Source organism: Macaca mulatta, chromosome 4, assembly GCF_049350105.2.
Source record: "Macaca mulatta isolate MMU2019108-1 chromosome 4, T2T-MMU8v2.0, whole genome shotgun sequence".
In the NCBI taxonomy this organism is placed as follows: domain Eukaryota; kingdom Metazoa; phylum Chordata; class Mammalia; order Primates; family Cercopithecidae; genus Macaca; species Macaca mulatta.
In genome coordinates, this window is record NC_133409.1 from 14,289,567 (window position 1) to 14,307,226 (window position 17,660).

Below are 17,660 nucleotides of genomic sequence, written 5' to 3' on the forward strand. Positions count from 1 at the left end.
TTAAATACATTACACAAGAGGTTAAAAATTATTGATCTAAACATCCATCTCAAGAACCGGAAAAAGAAAAGCAAATTAAACTCAAGATAGTAAAAGCAATGATCTAAGTTAGGTGAGCAGAAATCAGTAAAAGAAAAGGCAGACATGAATAACCTAGAGAAAACTCAATAATACTGTTTCTTTGAAAAAATTGGTAAAATTGATAAATCTCTAATAAAACTGATCAAGATAAAAGCACAAGTACAAGCTGGGCACGGTGGCTCACGCTTGTAATCCCAGCACTTTGGGAGGCCAAGGTGGGCACATCACCTGAGGTCAGGAGTTCAAGACCAGCTTGGCCAACACGGTGAAACCCTGTCTCTACTAAAAAATAGAAAAATTAGCCAGGTGAGGTGGCACCTGCCTATAATCCCAGCTACTCAGGAGACTGAGGCAGAAGAATCACTTGAACCTGGGGGGCGGAGCTTGTAGTTAGCCGAGATTGTGCCACTGCACTCCAGCCTGGGTGACAGAGCAAGATTTTGTCTCAAAAAAAAAAAAAAAATACAGAAATTACCAATATCAGGAATATAAAAGGAGACAGCGCTACACATTTTATAAATGTTAAAAAGATAAGAAGCTTAAAAGGACAACATCAAGAAAGTGAAAGGATGACCCACAGAATGGAAGAAAATATTTGCAAATCATATATCTGATAAGGGACATGTATCTAGAATATATAAAGAACTCTTACAACTTCATCAATAAAATACAAATAATCCAATTAAAAATGGGCAAAGAATCTGAATGGACATTTCTCCAAAGAAGACATACAAATGGCCAATAAGCACGTGAAAATTTGATTGACATCATTAGCCACAGGGAAATGCAAATTAAAACCGCAATGAGATACCACTTCACACCAACTAGTATGGCTTAAATTAAAAAGACAGATAGTAACAGGTGTTAGCAAAGCTGTGGAGAAATTGGAATTCTCTCATATGTGGCTGATTGGAATATAAAATGGTACAACCACTTTGGAAAACAGTTTGGCAGTTTCTCAAAGGTCAAACATATTTACCCTGTAATTCCACTCCTACACATATACCCAAGGGAAATGAAAACAGATGTACACAAAACCTTGTATATGAATGTTCATAGCAGTGTTATTTATAATTGCCCCCAAATTGAAACAACCCAGATGTCCATCAGTTGATGAACAAATAAAATGTAGTATAGTTGTTCAATGAAATATCACTCAGTCATTGAAAATGAATGAAGTGCTGATACATGCTACAACAAGGGTGAGGTTTGAAAACATGCTAAGTGAAAGAAGCCAGTCACAAAGGACCACATATTGTATGGTTCCGTTTATATGAAATGTTCATATAAATCTGTAGAGACAGAAAGTCAAGTAGTGGTTGCCTATTGTTAGGGAGAAGAGGTAGCTTAGCGAAAAATGAGGAGTGGCAGGTAATGGCAAAAGGGTTTCTTTTTAGTGTAATGAAATGTTCTAAAATTGATTATGGTCATGATTGCACAACTCTGTGAATATACTAAATAAAAAGCACTGGTTGTGCATTTCATGTGGTTAATCAGATGGTGTGTTAATTATATCTCAACAAAGCTGTTAAAAAGTATGAGGATATTATGAAAAACCTCACTCCCCCCAAAATTCATCTACTTAGATGAAATGTACTTATATATCAAACTGCTCTTTTAAAAGTCTTAATAAAATGAACACAAAAATAAATAAAAAATTGAATAGTTATATAGCTGTTTAAAAAATTGATTCTGTAATGGAAGTCCTCCCATACAGAAAACTTCAGTTTACTATATTTCAGAGATGACTTATTCCAAACATTTAAGGAAAAATATAGCAATTATAAACGTTCTTCAGAAAATAGAGAGCACTTCACAACATGTCTTGTGAAGCCAGCATAATCTTGATACCAAAATCTGACAAAAACATTATAAGAAAAATGACAGGCCAATGTCTCTCATGAACATAAATACAAACATTATAAACAACATAGCAGAAAATTGAATAAACTTTTCTATAAAAAAAGATAACAAATTATGACCAAATGAAGTTCATTCTAAAAACACAATTTTGGATTAACTTTTGAAAATCTGTGAAATTAACCACATTAACAAATATATGAGGGAGATCACATGATTAATAGATGCAGAAAAAACATTTGACATAATTCACCCTTTCAAGAAAAAATTAAAATAAACCTCTCAGCAAACTAGAAGTAGAAGCAGGTTATTCAACTCAGACCATCAAATATATTTATCTCATGTCCCCCATGTTCTATAGACACAATGAAGGGAAAACACTAATGTGTTTATCTGAACAATGCCTAGGGGATGATAAAGCAGACTTGGAAGGAACCCGGGCCATTGAGTGCCCGTTTAGTAGTGGGGCTGCTCTACAACCCCGGACCATTTACATTAGCACCGTTAGGTTAGAGAAACTTAAAAGATCTTTTTTCTTTGATTGATTGATTGATTGGAGACAGAGCCTCACTCTGTCATACAGGCTGGAGTACAGTGGTACTCACTGCAACCTCAGCCTCCCGGGTTCAAGCGATTCTGCCTCAGCCTCCTGAGTTGCTGGGATCACAGGCATACGCTACCACGTCCGGCTAGTTTTTGTATTTTTAGTAGAGGTGGGGTTTCGCCATGTTGGCCAGACTGATCTCGAACTCCTGGCCTTAAGTGATCCACCCGCCTCAGCCTCCCAAAGTGCTGGGATTATAGGCGTGAGTTTGTTCTTTTAGTCACTGGTGATGGTGTCTTTTTGTTACGGTGGCTTAGCCACACCTCTATTAATGCAGAAGCTGGCATGTATTGCATTTCATTTGAAAGCATAGATGATTTGAAAGCATTTGATGATCAAGATGACTACGCATCAAAAATGTTTACCCAAGAAGATTACAGAGTGTCTATCTGTGCAGATCAATAAAGAGAATTGGGTTGGCCCACAGTGATATGGGACCAGTTTGCTTATCAGTTTAAATTCTGGCATTTGCTAGAATAAAAATAATTGTTTTATTTTGGTATGTATCACATTATCAAGTTTTGGGAGACTTTAAAACACTTGAAGCTGTGCTGATTTATGTATTTTGATGAGCTTAACCATTTACATTTATTATAATTACTGTTACATTTGAACTTAATTCTGCCATATTTCGTTTTGTTTCCCCTCCCCTACTTTTCTTACCTTCTATTGCAGGGGTCCCCAACCCCCAGGCCATGGACCTGTACTGATCAGTGGTCTGTTAGGAACTGGGCCACACAGCAGGAGGTGAGCACAGGCAAGCAAGCATTACCATCTGAACTTCCTGCAATCAGATCAGTAGCAGCATTTAGATTCTCATAGGAGCATGAACCCTACTGTGAACTGTGCATGTGAGGGATCTAGGTTGCATGCTCCTTGTGAGAATCTAACTAATGCTTGATGAGCTGAGGTGGAACAGTTTCATCCTGAAACCATCCCTCCTCCCGGCCACCCGCTGCTTCCCATCCATGGAAAAATTGTCTTCCACGAAACTAATCCCTGTTGCCAAAAAGGCTGGGGACCACTGTTTATTGGATTTAAAAGTCCTATCTCACTCCTTACTCCCACTTCTTTGGGAACCTCTAGGATGCATTTCTTTCTTTCTTTCTTTCTTTCTTTCTTTCTTTCTTTCTTTCTTTCTTTCTTTCTTTCTTTCTGTCTGTCTTTTCTTTCTTTCTTTTAATAGATACAGATATTTTTATTATTTTATTATTTTTATTTTTTCCTTTTTTTTATTATACTTTAAGTTCTAGGGTACATGTGCGCCACATGCAGGTTTGTTACATATGTATACGTGTGCCATGTTGGTGTGCTGCACCCAGGAACTCGTCATTTACATTAGGTATATTTCCTAATGATATCCCTCCCCTCTCCCCACACCCTACGACAGGCCCCAGTGTGTGATGTTCCCCACCCTGTGTCCAAGTGTTCTCATTGTTCAATTCCCACCTATGAGTGAGAACATGCGGTGTTTGGTGTTCTATCCTTGCCATAGTTTGCTCAGAATGATGGTTTCCAGCTTCATCCATGTTCCTACAAAGGACATGAACTCATCTAGGATGCATTTCTATTCTTTTACTAATCACCTTGAAACTTTTAAAATAGTTACTCAGTATTTCTCTTCTAAACATGCCTGCTTTATCCCCATCCAAGCCTGCTGTAACCACACATTGAACACCCCCAAACCTTGCTCAAGCTGATCTTACTATTTTTGTCTTAAATTTTAACCACTTTTAAATGCATAAAATTATGTATGATATGTAATTATGAATTACAAATAATTAAATGTACTTATTTTTAAAAACATGATTGAAGAAATTCTCTTTTCTCGCAATCTCTTTTCTAAGCCTAAATGCGGTCCCAGTGCTTGCCTGACACATGGTAGGTTCTCAATAAATGAAGCACACCTCCCAAACCCCTCCACGTAAACAGTTGTCTCTTTAAACCTAGACATGAGTGCTCAGCAGGCATGTATTTCTCTGGGTTGGATTCATTTCATGGACTGTTGTCAAAGACTGACCCCTTTATGTTAATTTTCTGAAAACTGTACTTGACTGTGTTGCAAGCTAAACAGTACAGGATTAAATGTTCTCATTTCTGAGCTGTGAAGTGTTGAAACTAATCAAGTAATGAAGGCAGAAAGTCTGTCCTGTGGGAGAATAATCAGCCAGTCTATGTTGCTCCCACTCTTGGCTGCCGATTGGAATGCAGCTGTTAAGGCAGTTGTTTAACTGTTCGTCCAACTTGAAAGGACACTGCCAAATGGCAAATATTTTCTATAACAACATTTTACTTTTGCTAAGAACAATAACAGTGCATTTTATTGAGCTCCAATGGCATGCCAAATATGACAGATTTATTACTAGGCAGGTTCACAACCTGGACTGAACATGGATGCTCATTTCCATTTTTAATATATTTAGAAAAAGAATAAATAGGCTCCCAAAGGAAGCCTCTAGACAAAACATCTCTACAGCTTAATTATTTGTTGAAATGACAGCATATTAACTTGAGAAAATGAAATATCTCGAAGGGAAAGATGAGAACCTAGAAATATCAAAGGAAAAAAAGAAGGTTTAAGTATTATAAATCTCTCTAATGTGGCCTAAGTGAGACTTAACTCCTACTTGTCCAGGACAGGTGAGGGCAGCAGTAACACAAGGAAATATGTCATCTGTTGAATCCCCTGCATTTTATGGGTCCCAGGACTTCTGAGTCATGCAGTTAATCTACATTGTTAATGAGAATGTTGACACTAAGTACTTAACAAACAATTACGTTGAATTTGACAGACTGTGAACCAGGTGAGGCGGGGTGGGAGGTTATCAGCTGTTATTTAATGGTAAAACCTGTGTGCTAAATGTAGGCAGTCAAAATTAAGAAAACACATTCAAAAGTACAATTTTTTATTAGAAGTCAGCAATAACTGCCACTCACAGTAGTTAGTGTGTAATCCCCACAAACATTTATCAAGACTGCAGAGGTGAGGGGTTAAGGGGAGGTGCATTTTCACTTATTAAACCCCAACAGCCAAAGCTGAAGCAGAGATGTTTTTGAAGGTGAACTGGGTTAATCAAAGGCATGACCCATGGAGATTCTGATCGACTTTTTCTCTACTGTTTACTAGATGTTAATTAAATCACCAATGACAACGGTCTAATAGCAAAATGCATGCATTTCTACAGAGTCCACATGATTTCTTGGACAAAGATAGACAAAGTTCCACGTGCTGGGTAATGGTCACTGAGGGCATCAAGCTTTGTGATCCTCTTTTTCAGGGATACAGAAAAACAGCAAATGCAAATCATGGATGAAATTTACAAGATCACTTCCACAGAAAGGGTCCAGCTTTTGGAGAAAAAACTGGCTGTGCAACTGACTGAACTGAAGTCTGAGATAGAAGAGCAAGGAGCTCTTCAGGGAACAACTAATCGAGTTTACAGGTAAATAGTGGCAGTGAGAAGGTGTGATCTTCAGGGCTTTACTTCCCACTCTCACTCCATAATCTCCATCAGCATCCTTTCTTCTTTTTACATGGACAATTGGCATTATCTCCAGTTCAGATAGATAGTACATAATAGCAGTTTCAGGTACCCATTTCTAACCTGATTGCTGCCTCTAAGATTTTTCTATATTCTAGATTTGTTAAGACAGATCCAAGCAAAAGTCTTACCAAAGAAAATGTAAAAGTGTTTTTACATGTTAACTGATGCTATTGTCTTAAAGTTACAGAAGCTGTAATACAAATCATACTCAGTGAAAGGAGATGTCATTTTACCCAATAATATTTTAGTTGAATTTGACTTTGATTTTGGTGAGAAATTTAAAAGCTGAAATAATGGTAGGCATTTGGTACTACATTATGCAAAACGATATTCTGTGAGTGTTACCAGCACTGTGGATTCTTGCTCTCTGCCAGGATAGAAATCAAGAGAGATCACCAAACAGAGCAGCAAAGGAAAGTTTATTCAGCTTGTGCACAAGGGAGCCAGCACCAAGAAAGGAAAAGGAAAGAGCTGCTCTCCAAGGGTAGTGTGTGGGTTAGTTTTATAGGATCTTTTGATAGAGAAGGGTTACATCAGGGCATATATGGTGGGGGGACTGGGGTGCAGTTTCTAGTGCTCATGCAGTGGCTTAACATGCTTCTTCATACATCAGATGTGGCATTAGCATTTTAAATCTCCACCCAAGGCATTATTCTTAGCACAAAAATGAGGAAGGGGTAACTACAGGTTGAGTTTTAGTTCTAACTGCACATGTGGGGCTTCGTGGAAGTCTGTAGCCCCCCAAAGTAGGAACTCGCTGTTAATAACTTCTTGGGTCTTTTGTTACTGATTTGCTGAGAGTTATGTAAGCTAGAGCGAGAGGGGCTTTTGTTCTTCTCCTCTAGAGCAGATCACAACAGGAAGCCAGCCAGCCTGTTTCATCAGGAGCTCTTCTATAGGTAAATGCTGCCAACAACAGCAATCTTAAGTTCTTGTAGAGAAACAAGAGACATAGGTCAGGCCCTAATGACAAGTCTCATGGGGCCAGGACCTTCATATCCCTCTGTTTCTGTTACTGCCGCAATTGATCAAAAGGAGCAGTATAAGAACCCTGTTAGGTTGAATCATTGAGAAAATACAATATGGATGGTGAGAGGTGTGGAGAGGTCAGAAGATGCAGTAAGCAGGTGAATTAGTACTTCATTCCAAAGACAATTCTGAAGAACCAGCATTTCATATGTTTTTTAATTAGTATTTAAAACCATCAGGTGTCTGAAGCAAATCAGATTGTGTGATGAGATGGAAAGATCATGGAACTATGCAAGTCATAATTTCTCTCAACTTTGGTTTCTTTATTTGAAAAATGAGGTTAGTACCTTGCCTACCTACATGAGGTCATGAGGATAATGAGATAATGCATGTTAAAGTATTTTTAAAACAAGAAAACACAATGCAAAGATGGAGTGTTGATATTCTTATGATTTAAATGTCAGAATGTCAAGCAAGTGACTCCCCAGTGTACACTGGGATAAGAAAGGCTTTCTGATGTCTCTTAGAATCGAGTGATGGGAAATCCTGGATTGCCTTATTTGTCTACTCCCCCAAACCACCCAACACTGCACCTGGAAGAATCTATTAGTCTAACAAATGCTTCTTGAGCACCTTCTGTTTTCCAGGTGCTGTGCTAGGTTCTAGAGTCCAAGGAACATGGAAATATCCACTCCCGATAATCACTTTAACATTCTCATTCCACTAGACTGAAAAATCTATTGAGGCCTGGAGAACTGTGTGTCTTAATCATTTTCCCTTTTTTTTTTTTTTTTTTTTTTGCATCCTTTCCCTCGTTTCACTCCACAAACCCAAGACTTTGCAATGGTTAAGTGTTTCATAAACTCTTGCTGAATGAATAAATGAATGAATGTATGTTGAATGAACAATGCTTGATGAATATAGGAGTAAATCTCTTTTTGCAGGTTGATATACACACTACTTATGTTCACCAGTTTCTTCTGGGTCATTCATAGGCACTTTGAGGTTAACTGAGAGGAAAGACAAGATCCGAATGAGACAGAGCTGGGTAGCTAAGCCCATGACCCTCCTCATCTCCCAGTATGCCAAAGATAAGAAGACCAGAGGGCAGGGGAAAGTTTCTTGTGTTTCTCTACCTACCTGGTAATAGCTAATCCCTTTTCTGGTTGGTTACTCCTTCCTCACTGCCACAACGCTGCAGCCAGGATTCAGAATCACAGAAATTATACCTTAGGTTTATTACTGTTTTTATTCTCAAATCCCTTTCAGAGCTCACCTCTTTTTTCTTCCTCCACCCCATTAAAGCAAAGATATTAGGAGATAAGTGGGGCATTATCTCCAGCTTCAGGGCTGGAAATTTGACACAATGTGTCTAAATGGGTTGCTTAGGCTCACTTGGCTGATGGATTTCTTGACTGTCAGCCTGGGGTTCTTTTCACAGAACCACTGCCTGTAGTGGGGGAAATTGCTGGTAAGTGTACAAACTAACAGTGTATTTTTATCTTCCCTTAAAACTTATCTGGGAACTCATAGGGCCATATGAACAATATTAACCTAAATGTCACTGTTTACACCTCCTTCATAATCTCTAGGTGGTCTCTCACTTGTTTTCTAGACTACCTGCTCTGGCCCCTTACCAATGTCTGCAAAATACTATCTTGAGAAAGTGATGTTGGCATCAGGGTTGCTGTTTCCTGATATTTCCAAAGCTGCCAAACCTTGGGATATATCTTATCCCAAATGTGGAGCACTTTGCTGTTCCCAACCCAGCATCCCACCCCCTTACCAGGTGACCCCACAGCTTGTGCCTCCTTGTATCAGAGTCCATGGTAAAAACAACAGCTCCCTCATAACGCTGTAAACAGGAATTCACAAGGCTGCTTAAACAGGCGCTTCTGCTATAAATGTTTTTCCTAGGAATCAGTAATTTTCCTGAAGCATTAAGTTTGGTTAAAATGATTCCTGAAGTATTTCATCTTTGATATTCAAGAGTCACTCCCACCCCCCAGCAGATAATTCATCAAGAACACAAAAATAGAAGCATTTTATTTTAAATTACACGATATTGGTTTTAAGTGCCAGTTAGGGTGAAAGTGGGATCTGAGAGGCACAATATTTGTCAGAGATAAGGTTGCTGGAGGGAATACAGTTGGGGAAATAAAAATCCTCACCATTGTGTCCCTCCCTTTACTCTGCAGTAGGAAATAGTGAGGTGAATCAAGGGTAGAACGAAATACTCTGTTTGTATGGGGAGGAGAGAGAAAAACTGGCCCAGGGAAAGGTTTAGCAAACATGCTAATCAAAGAAGAATCAAAAAAGATTCTAACCAAAACAAAAGGATGTGGCCTTTGCATGCCCTCAATAATTCAGTATAATATGATATACTTATTCAGAAATGAGCAGTTGTGAAGAGTTACAGATTAATCATGGCCTATCTATAATCCGGTCGATTACAGCTTCTGTAATTACTACTTATATTGCATAAATCTTTCTGCAGCTCTGTTCAAACGCCAAAGGATATTTATTACTTTAGAAGAGAGAGGGAACTGGCACTGAAGCAAACCTTACAGGTGAGTAGGAGAGTGGGCTATTTCTTTCTTTTTTTTTTTTTTTGAGACGGAGTCTTGCTCTGCCGCCCAGGCTGGGGTGCAGTGGCCGGATCTCAGCTCACTGCAAGTTCCGCCTCCCAGGTTTTCGCCATTCTCCTGCCTCAGCCTCCCGAGTAGCTGGGACTACAGGCGCCCACCACCTCGCCCGGCTACTTTTTTGTATTTTTTAGTAGAGACGGGGTTTCACCGTGTTAGCCAGGATGGTCTCGATCTCCTGACCTCGTGATCCGCCCGTCTCGGCCTCCCAAAGTGCTGGGATTACAGGCTTGAGCCACCGCGCCCGGCTGAGAGTGGGCTATTTCAATACAACAGTAAGTTTGATTTTTCTGATTGGTAACTTTTAGCAGGAACAGCTTATTTTTGCAGACAAACAGCTGATGCTATTAACAGTATTTATGAGAACAGGCCACTATTCAGCTTACCACTGGATCAGAGCAGACCCTTATTTCCTTGGAAAAGTCTGATTTTGGGATATTTGAAATTTTACAGTTCTTTAATTTGGGATATTAAAACTAGTTATTTGGGTTTAGGTGGCTGAGTCGAAGTCCTTTGTTGTTCAGGCGGACATCATGCAGAGGGAGCTAGAGAGCTGCCTAAGAAGGGAGTACACCCCTGAAAATTTACCTTTGCTTCTGTTGCAGGTAAGAGTGATATTGCAATTTGAAAAATTCATTTGAAATTTAGTAGAAATGTATGGGCAAACTGGCTTTCAGGTATATCCTTTCACTAGGGTAGGTTTTGTTTTTCTCGACATGTATAGTTTGCACGACTTGGCTAGTGTAAACGCTGCTGTCAGAGATCTATTTCATAGCTTTAAATTCGGCTTAAAGGCATAGAACAATTGACTGAATTTCTGCTAAATACTTTCTGTGTCGATTATGTAGGGCAATACAACATTGACTAGGACAGTTCCAGCCCTTAAAAAGCTATTGGCTATGGCCAGGCGTGGTGGCTCATGCCTGTGATCTCAGCCCTTTGGGAGGTCGAGGCAGGCAGATAACTTGAGGTTAGGAGTTCGAGACCAGCCTGACCAATATGGTGAAACCCTGTCTCTACTAAAAATACAAAAATTAGCTGGGCGTGGTGGCTCATGCCTGTAGTCGCAGCTATTCGGGAGGCTGAGGCAGGAGAATCGCTTGAAACCAGGGGGCGGAGGTTGCTGTGAGCTCAGATTGAACCACCGCATTCCAGCCTGGGTGACAGAGTGAGATTCTGTCTTAAAAAAAAAAAACAAAAAAACAAAAAAAAACTATTGTCTAACCTAAAGAAGACATTTCTGGCTGGGCACGGTGGCTCACGCCTGTAATCCCTGCACTTTGGGAGGCCGAGGTGGGTGGATCACGAAGTCAGGAGATCGAGACCATCCTGGCTAACACGGTGAAACCCTGTCTCTACTAAAAATACAAAAAATTAGCCAGGCGAGGTGGCAGGTACCTGTAGTCCCAGATACTCTGGAGACTGAGGCAGGAGAATGGCGTCAACCTGGGAGGCAGAGCTTGCAATGAGCCGAGATCGTGCCACTGCACTCCAGTCTGGGTGACAGAGCGAGACTCCCTCCCAAAAATAAATAAATAAATAAATAAATAAAAGAAGACATTTCTGAGAAATTTTATTTTATTTAATTTTATTTCACCATGTTGTTCAGGCTGGTCTTGAACCCCTAGCCTCAGTGATCCACCTTGGCCTCCCAAAATGCTGGGATTACAGGTGTGAGCCACTGCGCCCAGTCCTGGAAATTTCTATTAAGAAAATAACTCAAGACATGGGAAAAATAGTTTTCCATAAAGATTATTATTACAGCATTATAATAAAAGTAAAACATTAGAATTGCCTAAATATCCACCAATAAGATAAAGAGTTAAGAAAAACAGTATGGTACATGGTAGAATATTGTTCTGCCATTAAACATTTTTTATTGTTAAATTAAGTTTAGCTTAAAGCTGCCTTCTTGTAAGTTCAGAAACCTTGGTAAGGTTTCTCCCTACATAGTGACCTGTAACCTAACTGGACTGTAAATAGACCATAACCTACTCTTGTAACAAGTAACTGAGTCTCAGCCAATCACAGAAGTCATACTTTAGCCACTTGCAGGCAGCCAACTGTTCAAAGTGTGTTCAAATAAGGCAAACACTGAGCTGTAACCAATCTGACTGTTTCTGTACCTCACTTCTGTTTTCTGTTACTTCACTTTCCTTTTTGTCCATAAATCCTCTTTCGCTGTGCAGCAACACTGGAGTCTCTCTGAACTTACTCTGGTTGGGGGGCTAGGAGGGCTGCCCAATTCATGAATTGTTCTTTACTTAATTAAACTGTTAAATTTAATTTGTCTAAAGTTTTTCTTTTAACATTAGCATAAGGAATTATTATATATGAAATGTTAACAAAAACTAATGTGTGTGTGTGTGTATGTATGTCATAATAATGGTCAAGTATGTATAGAAAAAAATCACTTGAAGGACTTAGACCAAATGTTAATGAATGTTATGTTTGGATGACAGGATAATGAAGTTCTCCTTTCTACTTTTATATGTTTGCTAAATTTTCTATAATAAGTATATATTATTTAGATTTTAAAATTCCTTGTTCTCTATTCCTGTGTTACGAGTTATATCTTACCTATGCATACAAATTAGTTCTTTAGCAATAGTTAATTCTTTAGTTAGGAATTAACTATTAAATTAATCACAAAGAAACAAAAGATATTGAGATACTATTTGCAAGTCAAACTGTCATCATTGTTTTCATTCAGGATTCTCTTTCCCTATCATTTCTGGCATTCTTCATTCTTTTGTGGATATCAGTGTTTCTCAATGGAGAGAGAGGAGGGGTAGAGATAGAAGATATTTTGTGCCCCAAGGGACATTTGGAAATGTCTGGGGATATTTCTTGTTGTCACAATTTGGGTGAGGGGTGTGATTGGTTGCTGCTAGCATTAAGTGAGTAGAGGCCGGGGATGCTGCTAAACATTCTACAATTCACAGGGCAGTCTCTCACAATGAAGAATTATCTAGTCCCCAATGTCAATAGTTGCTGAGGTTGAGAAACTCTAGTATTATCTAAACTTCCATATGATATCATTTGCCTTTTCTCCAAAGAATTTTCTTTAGCATTTCTAGTAGTTCAGGTTTGCAAGGGACAAATTCTCACAGCCTTTGTTGTTTTGAAAGAAGTATTTCCCCTTCATTTTGGAAAGATATTTTTGTTCAACATAGAATTCTGGGTTGGTGATTTTTTATTGCTTTAAAGATACTGCTCCACTGTCTTTTGTCTTTTGTCTTACATAGTTTCCTTTTCTCTCTCTCTCTCTCTTTCTTTCTTTCCTTCTCTTTCTTAGGTGACAGCTTTATTTTCACTGAGATTAAGTATACACATTTTTGCAATTAAGATTAATTATACAAAAAAATATAAAACATGCCATTTTAAAATAGAACTGTGGAATAGTTTGAATTTTTATCACTACTATATGTAAGTACACATGTTTATTCATAAGCTAAAAGGAAACTCAAATATATATCATAACAGGAAAGAGCACTTCACTAATTTAAGTGATTTTTTTTTCTGTCAACCTCTAACCATTTGCTTACTTGAACTAATGTGATGTGGTTTCGCTGTGTCCCCACCCAAATCTCATCTTGAATTGTAGCTCCTGTAATTCCCACGTGTCATGAGAGGGACTCGGTGGGAGGTAATGGAATCATGGGGATGGGTCTTTCCCATGCTGTTCTCATGATAATGAATAAGTCTCATGAGATCTGATGGCTTTATAAAGGGGCATTCCCCTGCACATGTCCTCTTGCCTGCCACCATGTTTTGCCTTCTGTCTTGATTGTGAGGCCTCCCCAGTCATGTAGAACTGTGAGTCCATTAAACCTCTTTTTCTTTATAAATTATGCAGTCTTGTGTATATCTTTATTAGCATTGTGAGAGCTGACTAATACGTAATGTTTCCATGGTTCATCTTGGTCACTGGCATTGACCAGCAAAAGTCTTTGCATTTCACAGACACATTAAAACCTAAATTATCAACAAAATCCCAAGTAACTTTCTTTTTTTGATATTTTATTCTTTTTTAAATAATTTCAACTTTTATTTTAGATTCAGGGGGTACATATGCAGGTTTGTTAACTTAACTGCCTACCAGAATAAAGTCCAACAAGCTCTAAATAATACAAAAAAATCTGGTACTTAATAATGAAAGTACCTGGGCATATTGTGTAATGCTGAGGATTGAGGTACAATTGATCCCGTCACCCAGATAGTGAGCATAGTATGCAATAGGTAGTTTTTCAACCCCTGTTCCCCTTCACTCCCTCCCCTCTCTAGTAGTTCCCAGTTTCTATTGTTCCCATCTTTATGTCCATGTGTACCCAAAAGTTAGCTCCCACTTATAAGTGAGAACATGTGATATTTGGGTTTCTATTTTTGCATTAATTCACTTAGGCTAATGGCCTCTAATTGCATCCATGTTGCTGCAAAGGACATGATTTCATTCTTTTTTATGGATATACATAGTTGTCATTTCTGATCATAGTGTATCTGTTTATTCTCTGGCTACTTTTAAGATTTTTTCTTAATGGTTTTTAGATATTGTATTATGATGTGTGTTGAAGTTTTCCTTGTGTTTCTCTTGCTTGGGGTTGGTTGAGCTTCTTGGATTGTGTGTTTATTGTTTTCATCAGTTTTTGAAAAACTTCAACCATTATTTTTTCAAATATATTTTCTGCCTGCACTTCTCCTTCTGGGAATCCAATTACACATTTGTTAAATACTTCATATTGTTTCATAGGTCATTAAGACTACTAATTTTCTTCAGTCTTTTTCCCCCTCAGTGCTTCATTTTGCATAGTTCCTGCTGCTATGTATTCAGATTTATCAGCCTTTTCTTATGCACTGTCTAATCTACTTTTAATCACATCCAGTCAGTTTTTTATTCAGATATTGTATTTTTCATTTCTAGAAGTTCCCATCTGATTTGTTTTGATATTTTCCATTTCTTTCCTCGTATGTTCACATTTTCTTTTCTTGTTCTTTTTGTAATTTTTTTTCGAGACAGAGTCTCACTCTATTGCCCAGGCTGGAGTGCAGTGGCTTTATTTCAGCTCACTGCAACCTCTGCCTCTTGGGTTCAAGTGATTCTTGTGCCTCAGCCTCCCAAGCTGGGATTACAGGCACACACCACCACACCTGGCTAATTTTTGTATTTTTAGTAGAGACAGGGTTTCACTATGTTGGCTAGGCTCGTCTCAAATTCCTGGCCTCAAGTGATCTGCCCACCTCAGCCTCCCAAAGTGCTGGGATTACAGGCATAAGCCACCATGATCAGCCTGTGTTCACATTTTCCTTTCAATCCTTGAGCATGCTGAGCATATTTACAATAGTTCTTTAAAAGTTCTTGTTGGTAACTTTCATCATCTCTGTCATTTCTGGGCCTGTTTCTCATCCCTAATTTTTCTTTTGCTTTTGAATCATGCTTTCCTCTTTCTTTGCATGTCTAGTAATTTTTTTTTGAATGCTGAAAATTGTAAATTTTTCATTATTAAGTACCAGATTTTTTGTATTATTTAGAGCTTGTTGGACTTTATTCTGGTAGGCAGTTAAGTTACTTACAGATCAGCTTAATCCTTTCAAGGCTTAGGGATTGTTGGAGCAGGTTTAGAATCATTACTCTAGGCATAGTTTATCCTTTCACTAAAGCTTTTGATGTCTTTACTGAATGTCCCAGATATTCAGTGAAAAGCCCTCACTCTAGCTGGTTGGACTTGAACATCTCTCAGCCTCATATGAACTCGGAACTGTTCAGTTTACAATTCCCTAGTCAGTTATTCTTTGGACAACTAACTGGAGTTTCACCTTCTACATGCTTGGCTTAGTATTCAGCAACAGACTGAAAGGGATCTTGATGCAGATTTCTAGAATCCTTTCTTTGCATGGCTTCCTTGTCTCCTGCAAACTTCGGCTGACTCAATTTTCCAAATTTCAGTTTCTCTTTCTTTAACTCAGAAATATCATCTACTCTGCTTAGGATTCCCTTTCTTGCTCCATGGCTCAGAAACTGCCTTCAGGTAGGAAACCAAGGTGATTGCAGGGCCTACATGATTTGTGTCCTTCTCTCAGGGACCAGAGTCCTGCACTGCCTGTTGTCCAATGTCAGAAAACAGTTGCCTTATATATTGTGTCCAATTTTCTAGTTGTTTATGATAAAAGGGTAAGTCTGGTTCTGGTTATTCCATCATAGTCAGTATTATTTTTATTATCAGAAAGAAAATCTTTAAAAAATTAAACATTTTTAGATATAAATAAAATTTCTGATCTGAGATTAAAAGCTATAATCCTACCTGTAATGTACTCTGTATTTTTGACTCATAATTTCAGTTTTTAATAAAAAATTTTAGGCTCAGCTTTAGATAACTTGACAGACTTTTATGTCACTGCTAAAATTGTTGTAACTGAGAAATTAGCTTACATCTATTGACTTGGCAACAGATCATAAGGACTTAGAAATGTCTACTAACTTCATTTCAATTTGAATACTATCTTGAGCCAGACTTCTTCTTCTTTTTTTTTTTTTTTGAGACAGAGTTCCACTCTTGTTGCCCAGGCTGGAGTGCAATGGCGTGATCTCGGCTCACTGCAACCTCTGCCTCCCGGGTTCAAGTGATTCTCCAGCCTCAGCCTCCCGAGTAGCTGAGATTACAGGCACCTGCCACCATGCCCAGCTAATTTTTTGTGTTTTTAGTAGAGACGGGGTTTCGCTATGTTGAACAGGCTGCCCTCAAACTCCTGACCTCAGGGGATCCACCCACTTTGGCCTCCCAAAGTGCTGGGGTTACAGGTGTGAGCTACCACGCCCGGCCGAGCCAGACCTCTTAATGTTATGGTCTTCATATAGAAAAATAATCTTTCCAAAACAACCAGAGACCGATTTTCCTCTTGTTAGTGTTATTAAGACTTATTCAATCTTCCTTCTCTAAGTGCTTGTTTTTCTTGTTAAAGTATTACACAGAAAGAATTACCCAGCTGGCCCAGAGTAAATATTTACACATGCTTAGGTGGAAGAGGTTTTGCCAACACAGTAAGATCATGGAGCAACTTTATCCTCTTTACAAGGTAGGAAGTCTATGAACAGAACCTCTGGGCTATTTTTTATGTTGAAACAAAATGGCCAATAAGCTTGTCAGTTTTTTAAAAGTCACAGCTAAAGATAGAAAAGAAATTAATGGATGTGCCTTCTCGCCTGTTCTACCAATGACAGAAGGTAATGGTAAAGGTAAACTATTCTTAAGAATAAGATTTGAAGGAAGTTTTGTATGAGAGGAAATGTATTTTTCTTCACAGACTTAGCTTCCTCAGCTTTAGGTAAAAAGTTCAGAAGCTGACTCCAGTTATAAGTATCCCTATGCACTGACTCTTTGCTTGGAGTCTGTCTCCTTCAAAGTCCTAAGAATATGACCACTGCCCTTTTAAGTCAAATTCAGAATATGGAAGAACTTTGGGATTCAAAGAACCCCTTTATTTAGACCCAAAACAACATTACCCTATGCTTGGAAGCAAATGATACAGAGCATAAGGCTTGCAAATAACCGAGTTCTATCTCTGTATCTCTCTTAAACAGAAACAAGTTGGCTACATTATGCAGGAGTACAATGATGCCCTTCAGAGAGCTGAAAGGTTGTCTGTTGCGCGAGAAAACTTCCTCATGGGAAAAAGCAATCCTCCTAACTTAGTGACACAGGAAGACCTGACTGTCTATACAAAGTGGTTAGTGTGCCACCTGCAGTCTCTCAGGACTGTTCACCAGTACCTGCAGGTATGTGAAGCACAGTGACGTGATGGTGTGGCACCCTTCCAGGGATGATCAGTACATTGTTTTCTCACATCTGTCACTTAGTTTTAGATTGTCACTGTTTCAGGACTCCACCTGCCCTACAAATGACAGAAACACAATGGGTCACTGGATTTCTCTTTGAAACCTTAGACATTTTTCTCTTTTGT